Raw genomic sequence first — 24857 nt, 5'->3', positions numbered from 1 at the left:
AATCAATCTTTAAGAGCTATAATAAGGGATTCTATAAGTCTTAGACCAACACAACAGGAGTATACCCCAGAACCCCAGGTTATGTTACCAGAACCCTTTTCTGGAAACCGTAAACTCTATAGACAGTTCAAAAATTCCTGTCAACTCTTGTTCCAATTAAAACCCAGAACATACCCAACTGAGAGGGTTAAGGTTCTGAGTATTATCTCATTCATGAAAGGTGAACCCCGCTCATGGGCGGATAATCTATGTGAGACAGAAGATCTGCTATTGGGATCACTAGAAGAATTTTTTGAAGCTCTAGATAACCTATATCAAGATAAAGATGTGCAATTAACTGCAGAATCCTCCATGAGGAATCTTAAACAGAGTAAGAGGCCAGTCGAGGACTATGTCGCTGACTTTAAGCTATATGCATCTGACTCCCAATGGAGCCAAGTTGCACTTCGCAACCAGTTCAGACTTGGTCTTGCTGATAGTCTCAAGGATGAGCTTGCCAGAGTCGAATTACCTAAATCTCTGGAAGCATTAATGAGAACAGCCACACTGTTAGATCGCAGACTACGTGAAAGACGTGCTGAACGATTTAACTCTGATATTCTTCCGAAAGTTTATTCGGGACAAAGCTCACGAGACCTGCCTACAACCTCAAAAGCGGCTGAACAACCTATGGAGATAGGTATAGCACGAGGACCGCTCACACCTGAAGAAAGACTTCGACGTAGGATTAAATCCTTATGTATGTACTGTGCTAACCCACAACATACCGTCCATGATTGCCCTATCCTCCAAAAGAACAAACGCAGTAAGTCTTGTTATACTTGTACTACAATATTGAATGTACATATCCCAGCTTATTTCACTCTGTCCCTCTCTCTACAGTGGGATCAAAGACACCTGACGATTGACGGGATTATAGATTCAGGAGCCTACGGCAACTTTATTGATTTGCAAATTGTTAAATCTAATAAAATTCCCCTTATTCGCAAAACAAAACCTATCTGTGTCCGTGTGATTGATGGTTCACCCATAACTACAGGTCCTGTTACACATCAAACCATACCCATTCACATGTCCTCATTTGGTCATAGCGAATTCATTTCATTTGATGTTTTACCCTCTCCAAACTATCCTGTAGTATTAGGAATTAACTGGTTGCAACAACATAATCCACTTATACAATGGTTACCTGCACATATTAAGTTTAACTCACAATTCTGTATTGAACATTGCACCAAAAACCAAAATTGTCTAAATATTGAGTTATCAGAATCTCCAATTCCTACGGAGTATTCTAACTTCCAGGATGTATTTAGCAAGACTGAAGCTGAAAACCTACCACCTCATAGACAGTACGACTGTCCCATCGATTTACAGCCCAGAGCAGCCATCCCATATGGACACCTTTATCCACTCAGTCAGCCGGAACTTGAACAACTCAAGGCTTACCTGGAAGAAAACCTCAGGAAGGGGTTTATTAGACCATCTACTTCCCCAGCAGGAGCTGGCATTTTCTTTGTGCGCAATAAGGATTCTACTATCAGACCTATCATCGATTACCGACAATTGAATAAAGTAACGATCAAAAATCGCTATCCTCTACCGCTTATACCAGAGCTCATTGAGCGTCTGTCAGATGCCACCATATACACCAAATTGGATTTAAGAGGAGCCTACAACCTCATCAGGATTAAAGAAGGGCATGAGTGGCTAACTGCTTTTAGAACCCGATATGGCTTATATGAATACCTGGTTATGCCATTTGGGTTGTGTAATGCCCCTGCCACATTTCAGCACTTTATTAATGATATTTTTCACAATCTCTTGGATACTAGTGTTGTTATATATTTGGACGACATTTTAATTTATTCAAAGAATTATACTGATCACGTAGATCATGTAACAGAAGTACTCCGACGATTACGATTACACAAACTATATGCAAAACCTGAAAAATGTTTGTTCCATACTGACAAAGTAACTTTCCTGGGCTATAATTTATCCCCAACTGGCATTTAAATGCAACAAGAAAAGGTTGAGGCTGTTTCCAATTGGGAAATACCTAAGACCAGGAAAGACCTTCAGAGATTCCTGGGTTTCTCAAATTATTATAGGAAGTTTATTAGAGACTTCTCAAAAGTTGCTAAACCTCTAACAAAGTTGACTAGTATATCTATTCCATTTCAATGGACTTCAGAAGCTGATGTAGCGTTTAACACCTTAAAAAGCCTCTTTACTACAGCACCCATTCTGACATTTCCAAATCCTTCATTCTACTATATCTTAGAAGTTGATTCCTCTGACTTTGCAATTGGGGCTGTATTATCTCAACAAAAGGATCTCATTAGTCCCTTACACCCCATCTCTTATTATTCCAAAGTTATGACACCAGCAGAGAGGAATTATCCGATCGGAGACAAAGAACTTCTTGCTATAAAACAGGCTCTTGAATACTGGAGACATCTTTTGGAAGGTACAAAACGTCCTATCAAGATTTACACTGACCATAAAAACCTCCAATATTTACAATCAAACAAAACATTATCCGCAAGACAAGTTCGTTGGAGCCTCTACTTTTCTAGATTCTCTTTTAACATTATTTATAGACCAGCGAATAAAAATGGGAAGGCGGACGCGCTTTCAAGGTTACCTCAGAAACCTGAACCCCAAAACTATCCAACGGAAATTATTCCTAAACACCATTTCATTGGTCTCACTGACACCTTTATGTCAGAACTAAAAAGGCATACCAGTCAAGAGACCGATCAAGATCACTCTACACATCAAATCAAGTCTGGGATTTACTATAACAAAGGGAGGATCTATGTACCTGTTTCACTGAGACTAACACTTCTACAGATCCATCACGATACTCCCCTTTCGGGACACCCTGGAATCCAACGCACTCTTGAGTTACTCAAGAGGTCTTTTTGGTGGCCAAAGATGAGAGCGTTCAACAACACATTCAAACTTGCATTATATGCAACACATCCAAACCAGAGAGAAAACCTCCGTATGGCTTACTCATGTCACTCCCTATACCCACCAAACCATGGCAACATCTATCGATGGACTTTATCGTTGACTTACCTCCATCAAAAAATCAAACTACGATTTTTGTGGTAGTAGACATTTTCACAAAAATGGCCCATTTCCTACCTTTCCACAAATTGCCGACCTCCGCTGAAACATCTCAATTGTTCCTAGACAACATAGTAAAACTTCACGGAATACCTTCTATCCTCACAACAGATAGAGGTACACAGTTCACCTCTAGGTTTTGGTCAAAATTATGTGATCTCACTCAAATAGATCATAGATTTTCTACCTCATTCCATCCACAAACAAATGGCCAGGCAGAACGCGTGAATCAGTGGTTGGAACAATACATAAGATGTTTTTGTTCCTTCCATCAAAACAATTGGGTTGACTTCATATCTACCGCTGAGTTCGCTTACAATAACTCTATTAATTCATCAACAAAAGTCACACCATTTTTTGATAACTATGGATATCATCCCACCTTTCTACTGGACTCAAATGACGACTTAAATTTTCCTCTGGTGGATGAATTACACAATTCACTGGTTGACAATTTCAACTTCATTCACCAGAATATTGAGAACTTGCAAGCTGCACAAAAGAAGTTTTATGATTTACGCAGAAGATCCCCTCCAAATTACTCCATCGGAGAGACCTGAAGCTACAATTACCCAGTAAAAAGTTGGCGAGTCTTTTCATCGGTTCCTATCGCATTAAAGGTATAGTCAATCAAAATGCTGTCACTCTCGAACTTCCTGATAACCTTCGTATTCACCCAACTGTACATGTGTCACTTCTAAAGCCTTATATGGAGCAGAGAGTTACCAACGTTCTACTACCTCCTCCTCCACTTCTCCTCGACCCAGATGAGTTCGAAGTTCAATCCATTTTGGACTCCAGATTGCGTCAGGGTACCTTACAATATCTTATTCGGTGGAAGAATTTCTCTTCTGATGAGGATTCTTGGGAACCTGCTTCTAATATCAATGCTCCCAGGTTGATCTCTTCTTTTCATCGCCGTCACCCCGACAGACCTCGTCCAACCGCTGTGGAACAGCGTCCTTGAGTGGGGGTCCTGTAAGGGTTACTGTGCCTTTAATTCATTCTACCTGTTAATTGGGTAATTCCCCTTTAAATAGCAAGAACAACTAAGCATCATTGCTTAGTTATTCTAATTCGTTTCTACGAACACCTGAGTGCCAAGCCTCTTTTCCAAGTTCAGTAAAGTGAAACTCTCATCTCTGCACGACTAAGCTGTGTCATTACCAGCTCCACTACAGGACAGGATTCCTCAGTTACCTTCCTTCAAATTACCGGAGATTAAGTATTTCGACCTGGCAAGCTGTACTTTACTTCTAATCCTCAAACAGCAAGTATTTACCCTTTACTTTGTTATTGCCTTCTATGCAGTATTGAACTACATTTCCCAGAAGGCCTCTGGACTGAAACCGGAACTTCCTGTTAAATGCAAATCAGTGTCTCACAGCACAGCTCAATACCGGAGTGCTGACAGGTAAAAGGGATAACTCTCTGCTGGGAAATAAGGTATCAATTTGTGACATAACATCTTTCTTTGCCTAATACATTATTCTGGGAATCTGATAAGCATAACAACATCTCTGCTTAATCGATGTATTGTGGAACTGTTTAACAAGACTACTCAGCCTTTATACTTTATAAAATTCTGTGATAATCTTACGATATATCTGCTTAATTGATCTCAGTTGTTTTTCACAAAAGGATAGCTAGGTTAATTTTCCTCTCATTCCTGATATTAGGTACTCTGAATTCACCACATATATTGCCATTCTTTTATATATTAACTCTATCAGAACCACATTAATTTTGGTTCTTATGAAGCAATCATTCTAGATTAACTCACTGCTGTATCAGATTGCCTTAAAGAAATTGGGTACTCATTACTAGCAGTGATACAAACATATTATAATATCTGTATCTTGTGTTCCTTTATCGGATATTCCTTACACTCTATTTCCGCATGTGGTGGATGCTCGCCAGACGGAGGTTGCACGGTCTGTGTGGGTGAGTCTTTCTACTGTATCCCCCAAAGGAATACATCTGTACTTATATACAGGGTAACCATTCTTGACTGCAGTATAAATGTTTGACAAGAACTCTTTTTGCCATATCGCCAAAGATATTTATATGAGGCTGTGAACTGCCACTTTGAAAAATTCGGCTTACAAGGGTTAAACATGGAACAATCCTTTTTTCATTGTCATTTCCTTGACTCTGTGCTTACCCAAGTAATAGCCGATTTCAGTTGCCTCTCACTTGCCCAAGCCAAACAACATGGATACCGCAATTGACTGCACACAGTATTATTCACTCATTAGTTTGAATGATCAGGACTTGGAGGGTCTGGAACTAGAAGAGTTTTTTTCAGCTGTATCTATGGATATTAAACTAGGAGACCTGTTCCACAATCTGGAGATTTTGAGACTCAAGGAAATACGACTCAAACTAGACTCCTGGATACTTAATAAATATCTAGCACTACGCATGATTCCCAGGGGCTTACGAGTAAAAAAAATTCCAAATTTTGAAGTGACTGACCAGGACTTTATTAGAGAGTGGAACAACATACTCTCTGAATGCTCTTTAAGACTCATGGGCATGCTTATTAAATATAAAAGTGACCAGTTGATTATGGTTAGAAATGACATTGCAAAATTACAAGCTGAATTGAATAATTTTAAGCTTAGTGATGAATGTGTGTTTTGATGTGATGTTAAGGGATGTTGTTGAATCTTCAAGACAGGATTTGATTTCCATAAAACATACTAAGTTTTTACGCGACCAAAAAGATTATTCTGATAATCAGGTGTTTATTTGGCAGAGAGTAAACAAGCGTAACAGAAGAGATCTAAATAACAAACCTAATGCTCAATCAAATCAAAATAAAAATAAAATTAGCCATACTAACACCACAGACAGTAATCAATGTACTGCCGCCAAACACAGAAATACAGCCTTATATCCCTCATCACAAGAAGAGAAAGAATAACAAATAAAAAAAAGAGTTACTTTCTCTGATCCTGAAACAACAGATGATGACTTATCATCACAAGGAGCTTCCACTTATGGTGATGAGGGATCTGGCGTAGAGTACAATGATAACCTAGTGGTGAAGAGGTTGAATCCAGACCACAGGCTCCAAATATGGTCCAGGATAATCAACCTATTGCAGGTACAAGACCAAAAATTACACAGGTTAAACAACAAGACACACCACATCCAAATGCACAACCAGAAGTTGGCACATTACAACAAGCTGCCACAACATTGCAGGTTTTTCACGTGGCCAAGAAACACACGGGGGGTGGGGGGAAACAGGTTTATGCCCCCAAACACAGATATATCCTGAGGGATCCCAAATTAACAAAATAGTGACCTCCAGTAGTGTCATTAATCTATCCTCACATGTACTCAACAAAGCTGAGCTTAATATTTTGGAACTTGGTTTGGGCTTTTGCCCAAATAGGAAATTTAATCTTTTCCAAACCATAATTGATTTGAATTGATTTATAAGAAAGATCACTTTAAATAAACATTTCGAGATGACAGCTAAAGCTGATGATACTAGACCTTGTACACCTAACATCACAGACCCCACTAACTTTCCTTCTCTCAGCTTCCATGAAGCATGCAGTATAACATATTTGGAGAGTTTAGAAAGGGAGTCTGCAGTACCTAGTACAATTACTGAAAATAAATTTCCACAGATAAAAGTCACTTCTAATTTCTACCCAATACATAATCGGGGCAAATCCCTGGAGGTATTTCACACACGAGTGGTAGATGACATGAAGAAACTCAGCTTATCTACCACTCCTGCCACACACAATCTCTCTAAATCAGAAAAAGATGCCATTCTTTCAATACAAAATAATGACAACATTGTCATAAGGCAATCTGATAAGGGAGGTAGTGTGGTGGTATTGGACCGAGTGGACTATGTAAATGAGGCATTGCGCCAACTAACCGATCACAGTACATACTCTATTATGGACCAAAATCCCACAAAACGCTTCCAATATGAGCTTGGGCAGATGTTGGATGATGGGGTTGATTTAGGTATTTTTGATCAACAAACAGCAGATTCTTTATATGTAACGCATCAGATTATCCCCGTCTTCCATCATCTGCCTAAGGTCCACAAAAGCGTGATCAATGTAAAGGGCCGCCCTATTATATCAGGGATAGGCTCGCTTCTAGAACCTTTATGCGATTGGTTAGATGGGGTACTGCAGCCATATGTTTTGGCTTTGCCCAGTTATATTCGTGACACCTCACATGTGTTGGGTATGCTGGAGTGTATCGAGTGGTATGCAAATTACAGCTGGCTCACCATAGATGTGGTCTCTCTATACTCCAGCATACCCCATGACATGGGCCTGAGGGCCATTGAATTCTTTCTACAGTCTAGTGCTGACATGTCAACAGATAGCATTGCGTACATTTTACGTATTACCCAGTACTTATTAGAGCATAACTACTTCTGCTTCAAGGGTTTTTTTTACCTCCAGATACGGGGCACAGCCATGGAGGCCAAGTTCGCCCCCTCTTATGCGAACTTGTATATGGGCTGGCTCGAGCGTTTTTTCATCTACGGAGGTGATAACCCCCTTGGAGCAGAGGTAGTCTTCTATCGTCGCTTCATAGATGACCTGATCTTTATCTGGTCGTCAAGTGAAGAACAGGCTGAATCATTTCTTGGTTTCTTAAATGAGGCAAGACATGGTTTAAAGTTCACTCATGAGTGGCACCCTTCTAGGGTTAACTTTTTGGATGTCACGTTAACTGGAAATTTTGTGACACATAAGATTGAGTCAAAACTTTACAGAAAACCAATCTCAGGGAATACGATTCTCCACCACATAAGTGGACATCCTCCACATGTATTTGGTGGCATTGCAAAGAGCCGGTTTTTGAGGGCAAGAAGGGTTTGCAGCAGTGATAGAGATTTCCTTGCAGAAACTAAGGAAATTAAGCAGAGGCTCAAAAATGGGGGTTAAACCTCAAAACTACTCAATAATGTAGCCAAAAATGTGGCCACAGCAGAAAGAAACCCAAAAAATTCACAGTGCAAGGTGAATGAGCAAGATAGACCACTTACTTTCATTACCCAATATTCTTCAGATTATTCTACTGTATGCAGCATCATTAGGAAATATTTTCCTATTCTTTTAGGTGATGTGCATTTAAAAACAACAGTAGAAAAAGGGTTTAAGTGTGTCTACTCAAAAAATCTATCTCTGGGCAACCTTTTGTCTCCCAGTCTCTTGCCGTCTGACAAAAGGAAGAAAAGTTCCTGGTTACAAGTCAATGGTACCTACAAGTGTGGGGACCACAGATGCAAGGCTTGCGATTCTGTAATTGAAGGCAGAGACTTTTATTCCTGTTCAACTGGAGACAAGTTTTTGTCCAAGGGATGCATAAAGTGTTCCAGTGTCTATGTCGTGTACCTCATAGAGTGTCAGGTACATTCCAAACAGTATGTTGGAATGACAAGTAGGGAAGTCCGGACAAGGATCAGAGAACATCTTGGTTACATTAAATATGAAAAACCATGTTCAGCACTATCACGACACTTTATAGAGGTGCAAGGCAAGGACACCAGATCCTTTAAATGGCGAGGCATTGAAACTATCAAATTGCCTCCCAGAGGAGGAAACAAGGATCAACTTTTGGCTAGGCAGGAGGTGTACTGGATCATGAAGTTAAACACTCAGATACCACATGGATTTAATTCTAAGTTTGACATTATAAACCATTGGAAGTAAATATTGACTGGACTTCATGGTCCAGTACACCCCCAATTTTGTGAATGCTATTAGACATGCATACTATGGGACAATATTCTAATGAGAAAACTAGTTAAAAGCAAAATCATTAGCACTATATATAAAATCTTTTTTAACATAGATGCTTCATTTTGATTACTTAAAAAACACTTCTAAAAGGATACAAGAAGAGAAATAAATAAAAAAAAACAGAATTTATGTTTACCTGATAAATTACTTTCTCCAACGGTGTGTCCGGTCCACGGCGTCATCCTTACTTGTGGGATATTCTCTTCCCCAACAGGAAATGGCAAAGAGCCCAGCAAAGCTGGTCACATGATCCCTCCTAGGCTCCGCCTACCCCAGTCATTCGACCGACGTTAAGGAGGAATATTTGCATAGGAGAAACCATATGGTACCGTGGTGACTGTAGTTAAAGAAAATAAATTATCAGACCTGATTAAAAAAACCAGGGCGGGCCGTGGACCGGACACACCGTTGGAGAAAGTAATTTATCAGGTAAACATAAATTCTGTTTTCTCCAACATAGGTGTGTCCGGTCCACGGCGTCATCCTTACTTGTGGGAACCAATACCAAAGCTTTAGGACACGGATGAAGGGAGGGAGCAAATCAGGTCACCTAAATGGAAGGCACCACGGCTTGCAAAACCTTTCTCCCAAAAATAGCCTCAGAAGAAGCAAAAGTATCAAACTTGTAAAATTTGGTAAAAGTGTGCAGTGAAGACCAAGTCGCTGCCCTACATATCTGATCAACAGAAGCCTCGTTCTTGAAGGCCCATGTGGAAGCCACAGCCCTAGTGGAATGAGCTGTGATTCTTTCGGGAGGCTGCCGTCCGGCAGTCTCGTAAGCCAATCTGATGATGCTTTTAATCCAAAAAGAGAGAGAGGTAGAAGTTGCTTTTTGACCTCTCCTTTTACCAGAATAAACAACAAACAAGGAAGATGTTTGTCTAAAATCCTTTGTAGCATCTAAATAGAATTTTAGAGCACGAACAACATCCAAATTGTGCAACAAACGTTCCTTCTTTGAAACTGGTTTCGGACACAGAGAAGGTACGATAATCTCCTGGTTAATGTTTTTGTTAGAAACAACTTTTGGAAGAAAACCAGGTTTAGTACGTAAAACCACCTTATCTGCATGGAACACCAGATAAGGAGGAGAACACTGCAGAGCAGATAATTCTGAAACTCTTCTAGCAGAAGAAATTGCAACCAAAAACAAAACTTTCCAAGATAATAACTTAATATCAACGGAATGTAAGGGTTCAAACGGAACCCCCTGAAGAACTGAAAGAACTAAATTGAGACTCCAAGGAGGAGTCAAAGATTTGTAAACAGGCTTGATTCTAACCAGAGCCTGAACAAAGGCTTGAACATCTGGCACAGCTGCCAGCTTTTTGTGAAGTAACACAGACAAGGCAGAAATCTGTCCCTTCAGGGAACTTGCAGATAATCCTTTTTCCAATCCTTCTTGAAGGAAGGATAGAATCTTAGGAATCTTAACCTTGTCCCAAGGGAATCCTTTAGATTCACACCAACAGATATATTTTTTCCAAATTTTGTGGTAAATCTTTCTAGTTACAGGCTTTCTGGCCTGAACAAGAGTATCGATAACAGAATCTGAGAACCCTCGCTTCGATAAGATCAAGCGTTCAATCTCCAAGCAGTCAGCTGGAGTGAAACCAGATTCGGATGTTCGAACGGACCCTGAACAAGAAGGTCTCGTCTCAAAGGTAGCTTCCAAGGTGGAGCCGATGACATATTCACCAGATCTGCATACCAAGTCCTGCGTGGCCACGCAGGAGCTATCAAGATCACCGACGCCCTCTCCTGATTGATCCTGGCTACCAGCCTGGGGATGAGAGGAAACGGCGGGAACACATAAGCTAGTTTGAAGGTCCAAGGTGCTACTAGTGCATCCACTAGAGCCGCCTTGGGATCCCTGGATCTGGACCCGTAGCAAGGAACCTTGAAGTTCTGACGAGAGGCCATCAGATCCATGTCTGGAATGCCCCACAGCTGAGTGACTTGGGCAAAGATTTCCGGATGGAGTTCCCACTCCCCCGGATGCAATGTCTGACGACTCAGAAAATCCGCCTCCCAATTTTCCACTCCTGGGATGTGGATAGCAGACAGGTGGCAGGAGTGAGACTCCGCCCATAGAATGATTTTGGTCACTTCTTCCATCGCTAGGGAACTCCTTGTTCCCCCCTGATGGTTGATGTACGCAACAGTTGTCATGTTGTCTGATTGAAACCGTATGAACTTGGCCCTCGCTAGCTGAGGCCAAGCCTTGAGAGCATTGAATATCGCTCTCAGTTCCAGAATATTTATCGGTAGAAGAGATTCTTCCCGAGACCAAAGACCCTGAGCTTTCAGGGATCCCCAGACCGCGCCCCAGCCCATCAGACTGGCGTCGGTCATGACAATGACCCACTCCGGTCTGCGGAATGTCATCCCTTGTGACAGGTTGTCCAGGGACAGCCACCAACGGAGTGAGTCTCTGGTCCTCTGATTTACTTGTATCTTCGGAGACAAGTCTGTATAGTCCCCATTCCACTGACTGAGCATGCACAGTTGTAATGGTCTTAGATGAATGCGCGCAAAAGGAACTATGTCCATTGCCGCTACCATCAAACCTATCACTTCCATGCACTGCGCTATGGAAGGAAGAGGAACGGAATGAAGTATCCGACAAGAGTCTAGAAGTTTTGTTTTTCTGGCCTCTGTCAGAAAAATCCTCATTTCTAAGGAGTCTATTATTGTTCCCAAGAAGGGAACCCTTGTTGACGGAGATAGAGAACTCTTTTCCACGTTCACTTTCCATCCGTGAGATCTGAGAAAGGCCAGGACAATGTCCGTGTGAGCCTTTGCTTGAGGAAGGGACGACGCTTGAATCAGAATGTCGTCCAAGTAAGGTACTACAGCAATGCCCCTTGGTCTTAGCACAGCTAGAAGGGACCCTAGTACCTTTGTGAAAATCCTTGGAGCGGTGGCTAATCCGAAAGGAAGCGCCACAAACTGGTAATGCTTGTCCAGGAATGCGAACCTTAGGAACCGATGATGTTCCTTGTGGATAGGAATATGTAGATACGCATCCTTTAAATCCACCGTGGTCATGAATTGACCTTCCTGGATGGAAGGAAGAATAGTTCGAATGGTTTCCATCTTGAACGATGGAACCTTGAGAAACTTGTTTAAGATCTTGAGATCTAAGATTGGTCTGAACGTTCCCTCTTTTTTGGGAACTATGAACAGATTGGAGTAGAACCCCATCCCTTGTTCTCCTAATGGAACAGGATGAATCACTCCCATTTTTAACAGGTCTTCTACACAATGTAAGAATGCCTGTCTTTTATATGTGGTCTGAAGACAACTGAGACCTGTGGAACCTCCCCCTTGGGGGAAGCCCTTTGAATTCCAGAAGATAACCTTGGGAAACTATTTCTAGCGCCCAAGAATCCAGAACGTCTCTTGCCCAAGCCTGAGCGAAGAGAGAGAGTCTGCCCCCCACCAGATCCGGTCCCGGATCGGGGGCCAACATTTCATGCTGTCTTGGTAGCAGTGACAGGTTTCTTGGCCTGCTTTCCCTTGTTCCAGCCTTGCATTGGTCTCCAAGCTGGCTTGGCTTGAGAAGTGTTACAGAAGCATTAGTTATTTTGTTGTGAAGAAACTTATTTCCCAGCAGCAATGCCTGAACCAGCCAAGCCAGCGCCTAAGAAGGGCTCCAAGAAAACTGTAACAAGTATCATTTCATAAAGGGTTAACTCTGTTCAGTTTTGAGAAAACTATTTTCTGAGGCAGGTTTCCTAGCATATTGTGTACTGTAATTAAGTTTGTGATAAGCATTCACTGCTAGGTGATAAGAAGGACTCAATTGTTTTCTTGTGTGTACTTGTTATCTGCGGTGGCCTGTCCAAGGGCTTTGTCTAAATGTGTGATGGGGGATTTTATGCTTCCCCCCCTGGGAGTGCCCTGTGTGCATGTAACCTAAATAAAAAGCAGGCTGGGCATCCCAGTCCTGAGTTCTTGGTTGTCCCTCAATCGCAGCGTTGACTCGTTTTTGTGGGCAGAAGGGTATCCTAGCTGTACTACAGCTAAGGGGGATTATTCTACATTTGCGAGACTCATATAGAATACTATGGAAAGCAGTTTCTCCCCTCTTCAGCAATAGGAATCCAGGCTACTAAGCGGTCCATCTCTCAGCGAGACTAAGGGTAACCGTAACATTTGGCGGCAGCGGTGGGATTTTTCCTGGATTTCCTAGGAGAGGTACAGAACGGATGGAGAGCGCTTACGAAAAATTGAAGCGTACAACCCTAAAGGATTTACTTGAAAGCAGAGGGGGGTACGCCAGCAACCGGCCGAGGAGAGAGCTGATCGCAGAATTGACCGAACTGGATCAGAGCTTCACAATGGCGGAAACACCGACCACGATTAGTGACGAAAAAACCAGGATTGTTCGGGAGAGGCTCTCACTGTACGGGCCGAACCCCTCCATGGAATTGGTACAGCAGTTGATGGCGGAAGCGGACAAGGATATACGAGAGACTCGAGCCCACGAACTCAACCTAGCGAACGCACACCGCAATGCTGAAGCCCCGCAGGTAATCATCCCTGTCGAAAATGCTGGGAGGCCCAAGATACCCTATGCGGCATTTCGACCCTTCCTAGAGAGCGAGACAGGGATTGATGAATATTTGGCGGACTTCGAAAGGCAATGTGCCCTGCACCAGATTCCCAACAGGGAGTGGCCCACGATATTGTCTGGGAAACTATCCGGGCGAGCCCTGGAAGCCTTTCGTACTCTGGGTGCTGAGGAAGTGACACAGTATGAGCTAGTTAAGGAGACACTGTTGCGACGGTACGCAGTAACTCCGGACGCGTATCGCCGACAGTTTCGGGGCACGAAAAAGAAGCCTAACGATACCCATATGGAATGGGCGCACCGAATGCGGAGAGCGGCAAATCACTGGATGAGCGGAAGTAAAGCGGTGACTGGTGAGGAAATTTTACAATTGTTTCTCTTAGAACATTTTTATAATGGCATGGAACAGCAAGGGAAGGAATGGCTGCGAGACAGGCGACCTTCTACCTTAGAAGAAGCAGCCAAATTGGCCGATGAACATTATGACTCCCGTCTTCACGAACCCAGAGAGGTTTACCGTGCACCCCCTCGTGCTGAATTCCGAGCCCCGGTGCCCGCAGGGCCCGCCCGACACTCAGGACCACCCAATAACAGCTCTGAGCGTCCCAGACCGACTTGCCACCGATGCAAGCAACCAGGGCATTTCATGGCTAGCTGCCCCCTTAATACGCACCAGACACCCAGGAATTACAATTACCCCTCTGGGGCATATCGTCCGGCCCGGACCCTCTGTGTTAACCAAGAGGCCCCTATGGAGGAATATTTGGGGCCGCTTCACGAGGCGGACCCTGTATATGCTGCCTCAGATAACCGCCAGCACCATCGGCAGAAGGTATGGCTCGAGGGGCGATCTACCGAGGGATTGAGAGACACAGGGGCTACTATCACGCTGGTACAGAGTCATTTGGTGCCGGAGCACAAGCGATCTGGACAGACTGTGGCCGTTAGAGTGGCGGGGGGGGATGTGTACAAAATTCCAACAGCTAAAGTGCATCTTGATTGGGGAGCGGGAAAGGGGGCTGTGAACGTGGGCATAATGGATAATTTACCTGCCGAAGTACTACTGGGCAATGATTTGGGCCCCATGACTTCTGCCTATGCTCCAGTATGCAACAACGAGGCAGACCCAGTGACTACACGGGCCCAAGCCCGGACGGAGCGAGAACTCTCACCAGTGCGGGAGACACAGGTAAGACCTACCCCGACATTGCCTGACATGTTAGGCCCCATACCCTGGGACACCCCAGATGCTTTCGAGACAGAGTCTAAGACTGACCCGACCTTACAAAAGTACCGGGAACGAGCAGAGACCGGAGGGGGCGGGGCAGATAATGAAACATTCTTATGGGAAAAAGGGAAACTATACCGCTGGACAGAGAAAAGGGGACAGCGTAGGCGACAGCTGGTAGTGCCCCACAAATACCGTCAAGAAATCCTCAAGATAGGCCATGACATCCCCTTAGCAGGCCACCTAGCTGTAACCCGTACCCTACACCGCATTACTCACACGTTCTTTTGGCCAGGGGTACACGCCGACGTTAGAACTTACTGTAACACCTGCGATGTGTGTCAACGAGTAGGAAGGCGAGGCGATCACCCTAAAGCCCATCTAGTAAATATGCCCATTGTAGAGGAACCCTTCAGCCGGGTTGCTATTGACCTAGTGGGACCACTGGCTACCCCTAGTCCCTCCGGTAAGCGCTACATTCTTACCGTAGTGGACTACGCTACCAGGTACCCAGAGGCTGTCGCCCTATCCAACATACAAGCGGATACGGTAGCGAATGCACTAGTACAGGTGTTCTCCCGGGTAGGATTTCCAAAAGAAATCCTATCCGACCGAGGCACCCAATTTACGGCTGAATTGACCCAACAACTCTGGCAGGTTTGCAAAATTAAGTCCCTCCTGAGCTCCCCATACCACCCCCAGACGAACGGGCTGTGTGAGAGGTTCAATGGGACCCTCAAGCAAATGCTCAAGACGTTCACTCAGGAATACCGAGACTGGGAACGCTTCCTGCCGCACCTCCTTTTTGCTTATCGGGAGGTGCCCCAGGAAACGACAGGGTTCTCTCCCTTCGAGTTGCTCTACGGAAGAAAGGTACGGGGACCCCTAAACCTGATCCGGGAGCACTGGGAGGGAGAGATGGAGACTGACGGTGTCCCCATTGTGCCATACGTGCTGGAACTCAGGGACCGAATGGAGCAATTAGCCAAATCCGTGCGGGCTAATCTCCAGTCGGCCCAGAGAAGACAGAAAGTATGGTACGATCGGGGGGCCCGAAAGAGAATCTTTACCATAGGACAAAAGGTGTTAGTACTTAAGCCGGTGAAGACAGACAAATTGCAGGCGTCCTGGCAGGGCCCCTACCAGATCGTAGAGAAAAGGGGAGACACCACTTATGTGATAGCTAGCTGCCACGACAACAATCTTAGAAAGACATTCCATGTAAACATGCTCAAGGAATATTTTGAGCGACCAGAGAACGTGACGGCCGTATGTTGTTCCCCTCAGGAAGGCCCCGACAGTCTACCCATTCCAGACCTATTAGAAAAGAGTCTCCCCACAGGTATAGTGGCTCAGGTTCAGATAGGAGACCGACTTAGCCCCACTGAAAGGGAGCAGCTCAACCAACTCCTACAGTCCAAACACCTCACCTTCTCCCCGAAGCCAGGGTACACTACTTTAACCACCCACCAGGTAGATACTCCGGGACAAGCTCCCTTGCGCCAGGCTCCGTACCGAATCCCCGAAGCAGTTAGGATAGGAATGAAGAAGGAGATTGATGAGATGCTCCAACTCGGGGTAATTGAGCCCTCCGATAGTCCCTGGGCCTCCCCAGTTGTCTTGGTGCCCAAGAAAGATGGGACCACCCGGTTCTGCGTAGACTATCGGAGGCTCAATGAAAAGACTGTGACGGACGCTTACCCTATGCCCAGGGTAGACGAGCTACTCGATCGTATAGCCAGGGGAAATTACCTGACCACTATTGACCTCTGCAAAGGTTACTGGCAGATTCCCCTGGCCCCGGAGGCTATCCCCAAGTCGGCATTCGTCACCCCATTCGGCTTATATCAGTTTAGGGTAATGCCGTTTGGGATGAAGAATGCCCCAGCTACATTCCAGCGCTTGGTGGATAGGCTCCTGGATGGCTTTCAGAGTTTTGCTTGCGCCTACCTGGACGACATAGCGATCCACAGTGAGTCATGGGAGGACCACTTAGGTCACATAGGAATGGTTCTGGATCAGATCCGGGCTGCTGGCCTGACTCTGAAGCCAGAAAAATGCCACTTTGGGATGGCCGAGGTACAGTACCTGGGTCACCGGGTGGGGTGTGGAAAGCAGCGACCAGAGCCGGCCAAGATAGAAGCTGTCGCCAATTGGCCCACCCCCATCACTAAGACTCAGGTCCTAGCCTTCCTGGGCACGGCAGGGTACTATAGACGGTTCGTACCAGACTACAGCACACTTGCCAAACCCCTGACTGACTTGACCAAGAAGAACTTACCTCGACAGGTCCTGTGGTCTCCCCACTGTGAAACGGCTTTCCAGGCTCTCAAAAATGCTCTAATTAACGCTCCTGTCTTGGCGGCTCCAGCCCTTAACAAACGTTTTATCGTCCACACAGATGCTTCCATGTTCGGGCTGGGAGCCGTCCTCAGCCAAGTAGGCGAAGATGGAGGGGAGCATCCAGTTGCCTACATCAGCCGGAAGCTCCTGCCCCGCGAAGTCAGCTATGCAGCGGTCGAAAAGGAGTGTTTGGCTTTGGTGTGGGCATTAAAGAAATTGACTCCCTATTTATATGGGCAGGAGTTCACTCTGGTCACCGACCATAACCCGTTGGTGTGGCTGAACCGGGTCTCTGGAGATAATGGCAGGCTATTACGTTGGAGTTTATCGTTGCAACCCTTCAATTTCACCATTACTTACAGACCTGGGAAACAGAATGGCAACGCCGACGGGTTGTCCAGACAAACCGACCTCAGCCCCGCATAACCAGCGGTCTGGACAGCCTTAGTCTGCCCCGAAAAGGGGTCAGACCGTGTCTGCCAGAGTGTTCCACAGAAAGGGAGCACTGTTACAGAAGCATTAGTTATTTTGTTGTGAAGAAACTTATTTCCCAGCAGCAATGCCTGAACCAGCCAAGCCAGCGCCTAAGAAGGGCTCCAAGAAAACTGTAACAAGTATCATTTCATAAAGGGTTAACTCTGTTCAGTTTTGAGAAAACTATTTTCTGAGGCAGGTTTCCTAGCATATTGTGTACTGTAATTAAGTTTGTGATAAGCATTCACTGCTAGGTGATAAGAAGGACTCAATTGTTTTCTTGTGTGTACTTGTTATCTGCGGTGGCCTGTCCAAGGGCTTTGTCTAAATGTGTGATGGGGGATTTTATGCTTCCCCCCCTGGGAGTGCCCTGTGTGCATGTAACCTAAATAAAAAGCAGGCTGGGCATCCCAGTCCTGAGTTCTTGGTTGTCCCTCAATCGCAGCGTTGACTCGTTTTTGTGGGCAGAAGGGTATCCTAGCTGTACTACAGCTAAGGGGGATTATTCTACATTTGCGAGACTCATATAGAATACTATGGAAAGCAGTTTCTCCCCTCTTCAGCAATAGGAATCCAGGCTACTAAGCGGTCCATCTCTCAGCGAGACTAAGGGTAACCGTAACAAGAAGTATTACCCTCTTGCTTAGAGGACGTAGCACTTTGGGCTGGTCCGTTTCTACGAAAGGGACGAAAATTAGGTTTATTTTTTGCCTTGAAAGGCCGATCCTGAGGAAGGGCGTGGCCCTTACCCCCAGTGATATCAGAGATAATCTCTTTCAAGTCAGGGCCAATCAGCGTTTTCCCCTTGAAAGGAATATTAAGTAGCTTGTTCTTGGAAGACGCATCAGCTGACCAAGATTTCAACCAAAGCGCTCTGCGCGCCACAATAGCAAACCCAGAATTCTTAGCCGCTAACCTAGCCAATTGCAAAGTGGCGTCTAGGGTGAAAGAATTAGCCAATTTGAGAGCATTGATTCTGTCCATAATCTCCTCATAAGGAGGAGAATCACTATCGACCGCCTTTATCAGCTCATCGAACCAGAAACACGCGGCTGTAGCGACAGGGACAATGCATGAAATTGGTTGTAGAAGGTAACCCTGCTGAACAAACATCTTTTTAAGTAAACCTTCTAATTTTTTATCCATAGGATCTTTGAAAGCACAACTATCCTCTATGGGTATAGTGGTGCGTTTGTTTAAAGTGGAAACCGCTCCCTCGACCTTGGGGACTGTCTGCCATAAGTCCTTTCTGGGGTCGACCATAGGAAACAATTTTTTAAATATGGGGGGAGGGACGAAAGGAATACCGGGCCTTTCCCATTCTTTATTAACAATGTCCGCCACCCGCTTGGGTATAGGAAAAGCTTCTGGGAGCCCCGGGACCTCTAGGAACTTGTCCATTTTACATAGTTTCTCTGGGATGACCAACTTGTCACAATCATCCAGAGTGGATAATACCTCCTTAAGCAGAATGCGGAGATGTTCCAACTTAAATTTAAATGTAATCACATCAGGTTCAGCTTGTTGAGAAATGTTCCCTGAATCAGTAATTTCTCCCTCAGACAAAACCTCCCTGGCCCCATCAGACTGGTTTAGGGGCCCTTCAGAACCATTATTATCAGCGTCGTCATGCTCTTCAGTATCTAAAACAGAGCAGTCGCGCTTACGCTGATAAGTGTTCATTTTGGCTAAAATGTTTTTGACAGAATTATCCATTACAGCCGTTAATTGTTGCATAGTAAGGAGTATTGGCGCGCTAGATGTACTAGGGGCCTCCTGAGTGGGCAAGACTCGTGTAGACGAAGGAGGGAATGATGCAGTACCATGCTTACTCCCCTCACTTGAGGAATCATCTTGGGCATCATTGTCATTGTCACATAAATCACATTTATTTAAATGAATAGGAATTCTGGCTTCCCCACATTCAGAACACAGTCTATCTGGTAGTTCAGACATGTTAAACAGGCATAAACTTGATAACAAAGTACAAAAAACGTTTTAAAATAAAACCGTTACTGTCACTTTAAATTTTAAACTGAACACACTTTATTACTGCAATAGCGAAAAAATATGAAGGAATTGTTCAAAATTCACCAAATTTTCACCACAGTGTCTTAAAGCCTTAAAAGTATTGCACACCAAATTTGGAAGCTTTAACCCTTAAAATAACGGAACCGGAGCCGTTTTTTACTTTAACCCCTTTACAGTCCCTGGTATCTGCTTTGCTGAGACCCAACCAAGCCCAAAGGGGAATACGATACCAAATGACGCCTTCAGAAAGTCTTTTCAAAGTATCAGAGCTCCTCTCACATGCGACTGCATGTCATGCCTCTCAAAAACAAGTGCGCAACACCGGCGCGAAAATGAGGCTCTGCCTATGATTTGTGAAAGCCCCTAAAGAGAAAGGTGTCTAAAAAAGTGCCTGCCGATATAAACTTATCAAAATACCCAGATTAAATGATTCCTCAAGGCTAAATATGTGTTAATAATGAATCGATTTAGCCCAGAAAAAGTCTACAGTCTTAATAAGCCCTTGTGAAGCCCTTATTTACGATCTTAATAAACATGGCTTACCGGATCCCATAGGGAAAATGACAGCTTCCAGCATTACATCGTCTTGTTAGAATGTGTCATACCTCAAGCAGCAAGAGACTGCTCACTGTTCCCCCAACTGAAGTTAATTGCTCTCAACAGTCCTGTGTGGAACAGCCATGGATTTTAGTGACGGTTGCTAAAATCATTTTCCTCATACAAACAGAAATCTTCATCTCTTTTCTGTTTCTGAGTAAATAGTACATACCAGCACTATTTTAAAATAACAAACTCTTGATTGAATAAGAAAAACTACAGTTAAACACTAAAAAACTCTAAGCCATCTCCGTGGAGATGTTGCCTGTACAACGGCAAAGAGAATGACTGGGGTAGGCGGAGCCTAGGAGGGATCATGTGACCAGCTTTGCTGGGCTCTTTGCCATTTCCTGTTGGGGAAGAGAATATCCCACAAGTAAGGATGACGCCGTGGACCGGACACACCTATGTTGGAGAAAAGAATTTCTGTCTAACTATTAACTTCATTTGGCACCAAACTAAGGCATGGGTTTACAAGATTATTGTAAGCATGAACAATATAGTTAGCAAATATATTCATCAAATTCATTTGTCCTTGTGCACCATATTTCAATATTCATAAGTTTATGCTTATAATCATGTTGGATAAGAATATGCTTATCATCTTAAATTAGTGTGTCTTACTTAGCCAATGAAATCGATTTTGGGAGGTTTTGTTGTTTCATTATTATTATTATTATCATTGTTATTTTGTTATTTGACATTTTCTCTTTTGTATTGTTGCAGACCTTGTTTGTTGTTTTTTGCATTTACAATATCTTACAGTATGATCTTGGAATTGCATATATTGGCCATTTATCACTTGCCTGTGCCCTTTGATGTCAGAATTGACACATGTATATATTCCTCTATGTCCATTCCCATTTTCTCTTATGAGTGAAATAAGTATCTGACTGTGTGCATTCAGCATTTTCATGGTTAACAGGGGTGTGTTTAGCACCAACCAATAACCATTTGTTTTGTAACCTTTTTAAGAAGGCACTCACCTGTGCCTAATCAGGTTTATGAGTACGGCACCTAGCCGAAACGCGTAAAACCTGATACTCTCTGTGTGTGTATCATGTTTGAATTTGAAGAATAAAGGCTGTTTTTTTTATATATTTTTGGATATTGGGATCGCCTCCTTTTTTCTTTTTTGATATCTTACCTAGGATTACAAGGAATCCTTTCTAGATACCCTCTATCCCCAAGCATTTTAGAGGCATCTGAGGGCGGACAAAGTGCTCACTTATTACGGAGCAAACACAGCTGCTTTGGCGATACAGTTTGAAAAAATTTTTTGGCATCTACTTGCATGGGATTGGCTGACCACCCACCACATGACCCAGTATACGGACTCTCATTGGCTGTTTGCACGTGGAGGCAAACAGGAACCGGCTAAACGAAGAGCCGCATAGCTGAGGTATCTGCAGGCACAGTACCTGACAAGCAGAGGCTGAATGGGTTGACCGTTTCCCGGGAGGTGTCGACGAGCAGTTGGAGCGCCTGGATAGCTCTATTTCCGCATGTGGTGGATGCTCGCCAGACGGAGGTTGCACGGTCGGTGTGGGTGAGTCTTTCTACTGTATCCCCCAAAGGAATACATCTGTACTTACATACAGGGTAACCATTCTTGACTGCAGTATAAATGTTTGACAAGAACTCTTTTTGCCATATCGCCAAAGATATTTATATGAGGCTGTGAACTGCCACTTTGAAAAATTCGGCTTACAAGGGTTAAACACGGAACAATCCTTTTTTCACACACACATAAACATACAAGCACACATAAACACACATAAACACACCATTTGTTAAATGTAAATCATTGTCTCCTAAAATATTAATGTGAAAAATGCTCAGGGTGGCAATAGAATCTATTGTGTATCTGAGGACTACAATGTAATTGCTGGTTTTATGGGCAGTAAACTTTACCAGCTTAGACTTCATAATAAAGAAATTGTAAATACTGTTTATAGCTTGAAATAAGGTTTCAATACAAAGCTTCAATTCTGGATCAACACATGAAAGCTTTTGTTTGTAAAAGTACTGCACCCCAGCCACCCCTGACCCTTAACCTTACCTATAGCAAGATGCTCAGCCTCAGGCAGACTGGTACTTTCCAATCCACTATATATTGACAGTGGCCCTTAAACTTGTCTGAATTGGAAGATGTGGAGTGGCCTTGGTATTGGCTGTATGAAGGTTTGGACTTGTTCCATAAGCCACTCCATCTGCTCAGTCTACTCACTTGTTACATTCTACCCAGTGGTACTAACTTGCCTGCCGTCTACATGGCCTGCAGCGGAGTGGCCTTGCAATATGAGCTGTGCACACAAAGGTCGCTCCTTGTGGGGCCTCCCCCGTCCCTGCTGCTCAGAGTATACTGAACTGTCTCCAGCTAATGTGGCCAGGGGGGCATCAGGAAATCTCCTGGTAACCCGGTAGGACAATCTGGCCTTGCTCACTGTTCTGCTGAGGCGGATGTTATCTTGTTTTGTTCTGTGCACTATGTAACATCCACTGATGCCAATAAAGTTGCTTTAGACAATGTCATTCTGGTTGGGTATAATGTTATCAGTGATTGGTGCAGGTATCATGTTTGAGGCATCATTAGTTTACAATGGTAACCAGGCTGTGTAATGTTTGTCAAGGGAATTACTTGTAAAATATATCTATAGTTCATAATCAGACAACACATTACTAGACTCACTATGTACTGAGGATAACAAGAGGGAGGCCTAGGGGAACCAGACTTTTCCTTATACTACACGACTATTACACCACAAAGGGAACTTGACTGATACAAAGGTGGACAGAACAAGATGTGGATTTCATTGAATTCTAAAGATACCACAGGTAGCGCCACTATGTAGGGTCCTTAGGGACTATAGGCCAGCAGCGATATCTCATATGCACCTTTATAAACACATATTCTGCATAAACTTCTAAAATGAAAGAAATGTTATCTCCTCCATTAGATCATCGTTCACACCAGTCTCATACAATGTGTAATTCCTAGGTGGTTTATATGTGAGAATGATCCAAGGGCTGTCTATAGAAATAGGTCATACAATAATTAGCTTACTAAGCAGGACAAGATTATAAACTGAAAGTGGGGACCAACGGCACTACTATTTTATTTAACCACTCTTTCGTAGGATCCGTCTACAATTGAAGGATACTTTTGCGATCAAGCATTCTTCTAGATCTTGGTGCTAGTGTATTGAAACAACTATAGAATTGGTAAGAGTAAGAAGAGACTTACTCTGGAAAGAATACACTTTCTAGCACTCTGAGTGGTGATTTATAAGTAGATATGATTAAGCATAACGTTTGTTGTAAACTTGTGGAAATGAATAAAACTTAACTTTTAATAGTTGTACAATAAAATAAGAAAATAATTTAAAATTACACTTAAGTATCCTCCGTCAAATCAAATTGTAGATACTAAATTTATAATATATATCTGGGGTATATGTTCAAGTAAGTATCTACAATAATCCAACTTAGATAACTAGTTGCAATGTGTGTGTGTGACATGATTGTGCAATACCGCCCCCTGCAGATTTGCGGCCAATCAACCCGATCATATGAGATGGGGCGGATAGATGTCCGCCGCCTCATAGGAGGTGCACGAGTTAAGGAGCAGCGGTCTTAAGATCGCTGCTTCTTAACTCCTGATTCCGGGGGATAAATCGGCCCCATATGATACAACATAGCTGCTCCCATTACTTTATAGGAACTCATGGGAATTGGAAAGCCAACAATTTCTTTTGCAAGATGTACTGAGTCCACGGTTTCATCCTTACTTGTGGGATATTATCCTTCCCAACAGGAAGTAGCAAAGAGAGCACCCACAGCAGAGCTGTCTATATAGCTCCCCCCTTAACTCCACCCCCCAGTCATTCTCTTTGCCGGCTCTAAGCAGGAAGGGTAAAGTGAAAGAGGTGATAAACTGTTAGTTTTTATTTTCTTCAAGCAAGAGTTTGTTATTGTTAAATGGTACTGGTGTGTACTATTTACTCTCAGGCAGGAGATGGATAAAGATTTCTGTCTAGAGGATGATGATGATCTTAGCATTTGTAACTAAGATCCAATGCTGTTCCCACAGAGGCTGAGGAGTACAGGAAACTTCAGTGTGAGGAACAGTTTCATGCTATACAGCAATGAGGTATATTCAGTCATTTTTTCTGGAGAGACTGATATTTCAGAAAGGCTGACAGTATCCCCATGTGGGTAAGGGTAAGCAGTAATCCTAGACTTATTGTGGCATTACTAAGCTTGCATAAAGGGCTAAACTTTTGGTTGACACTCAGTTTGAATGATATTAACAGGCTAAATTAGCGGCAAAGAATTCAGGTTTTGCCATTTTAGCGCGTAGAGCGTTATGGCTTAAGTCCTGGTCGGCTGATGTGTCATCAAAATCTAAGCTTTTGACCATCCCTTTCAAGGGTAAGACCCTATTCGGGCCTGAACTGAAAGAGATAATTTCAGATATCACTGGAGGGAAGGGTCATGCCCTCCCTCAGGATAAGTCAAATAAGATGAGGACCAAACAAAATAATTTTCGTTCCTTTCGAAACTTCAAAGGTGGTCCCGCTTCCTCTTCCCCTGCTGCAAGGCAAGAGGGGAACTTTGCTCAATCCAAGCCAGTCTGGAGACCTAACCAGGCTTGGAACAAAGG

This window comes from Bombina bombina, chromosome 4 (genome assembly GCF_027579735.1).
Source record: "Bombina bombina isolate aBomBom1 chromosome 4, aBomBom1.pri, whole genome shotgun sequence".
Lineage (NCBI taxonomy): Eukaryota > Metazoa > Chordata > Amphibia > Anura > Bombinatoridae > Bombina > Bombina bombina.
Note: the sequence above shows the minus strand (reverse complement) of the source record.